Below are 2,848 nucleotides of genomic sequence, written 5' to 3' on the forward strand. Positions count from 1 at the left end.
AGAAACTTCCTAACTGTAAGAGTGGTTGAGCAGTGGAACAGACTGCCTCGGGAGGTGGTGGGTGCTCCTTCGCTGGACGTTTTCAGGCGGAGGCTGGACGACCATCTTTCGGGGATGTTGTAGGGCTATCTTTCGACTGTGCTCCTGCACGGTGCCGGGGGTTGGACTAGATGACCTGCAAGGTCCCTTTGGACTCTAACATTCTATGATTCTAAGAAGGGGTCATTTAGTAGAAAAAGAGGTGCAGGAACTCATTAGCATAACTTATTAGCATAACCGCCCTGAGCCCGTTTGTGGGGAGGGTGGGCTATAAATCTAATAATAAAATAAAAAATAAAAAAAACTTATTTGCATATGCCACAGTCCCTGACATCACCGGAAGTGTGTCAGATGGTAACACCCACCACTCAGGCTCCACTGGATTGCTAGCTAGTTTTGGATTGCTAGCTAGTTTTGGGTTGCTAGCTATTGGGGGGAGGGAACGTGCAGATATGTCCTCCCAGAGGAGGGAGAGCTTGTACCTGAACAAAACTTGGTCTTAAAGGTGCCACTGGACTGTTTTGGATTGCTAGCTATGGGGGGGGGGAATGCGCAGATCTGCCCTCACAGAAGAGGGAGAGCTTGTACCTGAAGGCGGGCCAGGGAGGGCTCTGCAACTTACCTGGCTGCTTCTTGCACCTCATGGCCCAACTGAGGGCTGCTGGGAGCAGGGGGTGGGGCTTGTTGCATGTGCCCACCTCCTGGGCTCCTTCCTGCCGGAGATCCGCTCCTGTGCGCTCCCGCAGAAAATGACCCTGATTCTACGTCCCAAATGGAAAGATGAAAATGAGTTCCCTCTGAGAACCTTGTCCTCGCCTTGTCCAGAAGAGCTGTGCATAGATGGACGTGTGTCGAAGAGAGGGAGATCCGCCCCTGGACCTGACAAACTCTACCCAAGCGAAATCGGAACATCCCTTTTGAGAATTTTGGGCCCCTCCGGAGACCAGAGCTGTTTCTCCCTTCCCTGTGTCAGATTTTCACAGGGATAAGGAGTGGAGAGGAGAGATGGCGACCTGATAGAAAGGCACGGGGGGGGGGGGGGGGGGGGGGAAAGCGAACAGATAATAAGAAAGCCCTTCTTTGCCCTCGGCCTTCATGTGTTTCACAGGAAGGCTCCCTACAGTACGATGCTGTCGCCCTGTAGGAAGGCATGTAATAACTGAAAATACGGTGTCAAAAGGGATTTTTCAGGCCTTGACAACTCATAAATTACAGTTCGTTGACTTCTTCCTGGCTCTAGATTTAAATTAATAGGCAACAGATATATAGTTTTCTTTCTTTTTTTCTCTCTTTCCTTTAAAAAAAAGACTCTTCCCTTGTGCAGGAGACGCCACGCAAGTGGCGCGGTCCTGTGCCAATTCCAGCACAATTCAGGGGTCATATTTGTCGCACACAGGTTGTGGGCAGTGTTCCCTCTAAGCTGAGTTAGTGTGAGCTAGGTCACAGTTTTTTAGACTCCGGCTCACGCATTTTTGTCTTCGCTCAGGAAGGATGGCTCCAGAGCAAACTAATTGATGCAGTAGCCAAATCACTTGCTCACATCTTTAATGCCAGTTGCTCACAAAGTAGGATTTTTGCTCACAAGACTGCACAGCTTAGAGGGAACGTTGGTTGTGGGCAGTGTTCCCTCTAAGCTGAGTGAGTGTGAGCTAGCTCACAGTTCTTTAGCCTCCGGCTCAGACATTTTTCTCTTGGCTCGGGAAGGAGGGCTCCAGAGCAAGCTGACTGATGCAGCGGCCAAATCGCTCGCTCACAACTTTAGTGGCAGGAGCTCACAAAGTAGAATTTTTGCTCACAGGACTCCACAGCTTAGAGGGAGCACTGGTTGTGGGCATGTCTGGAATTCTCATCAGGGGTGTGTGTGTGTGAGCATGTGTCTCTATGAACCCGGCGATTCTGCAAGAACTCAGCCAAAAGGGCATTATGCACAGAACGTCGCTTCTCCCATTCTTCATTTTGATTGCCAAGTTTCTAGTCCCCATGGCTGTGCACAGGATGCACACAGGATTGCATAGGCCGAGGGACCCAAACCTTTCTGACCCTGTGGGCACCTTTGGAATCCTGACACAGGGCAGTGGCTGCAGCCACAAAATGGCTCCCACAAAATGGCGGCTGTCGCTTACTGGCCCAAGAAAAGGAGCCGCAAGATCAATAGACACAAGACAAAGATGTTTGTGAGGCCTCTAAAGATGAGAGTCATGTGTCTGGTGCCAAATAACTTACTGGTGATCTTATTGTAATATGTAATATTGTAACATGTACCTCAAACTGACCTCTGAAGAAGGCCCCCAGTAGGGTGGAAACACGTCAGGTCATGTGTATTGGCCCTTGTGTTCAGCCCACGTGAACTTTTCAATGAGGCTTTCATTGGGCTTTTATTTGGTTTAACTGCCTTTCTAATAAATACACGTATTTTTTGTATAAATGTTAAGAACTCGTGGGCTCTCAATGAAATTGCTGAGTGATCGGGTTAGAACGGATAAAAGGAAGTCCTTCTTCACCCAAAGAGTAATTAACACATGGAATTCACTGCTACAGGAAGTGATGGCGGCTATAAACCTGGACAGCTTCAAGAGGGAATTAGATAAACATACGGAGTAGAGGTCCATCAGTGGCTATTAGCCACAAGGTATAGGTAGGAACTCTTGGTCTGGGGCAAGTTATGCTCTGTCTTCTTGGTGCTTGGGGTGGGGTGGGTGTCAACAGTGGGGAGGGCTCCTAGTGTCCTGGCCCCACTGGTGGATCTCCTGATGGCACCTGGTATTTTTGGCCACTGTATGACAGAGTGGTGGACTCGATGGGCCATTGG

Source organism: Gekko japonicus, unplaced genomic scaffold (assembly GCF_001447785.1).
Source record: "Gekko japonicus isolate JY-2015 unplaced genomic scaffold, Gekko_japonicus_V1.1 scaffold2062, whole genome shotgun sequence".
NCBI lineage: Eukaryota > Metazoa > Chordata > Lepidosauria > Squamata > Gekkonidae > Gekko > Gekko japonicus.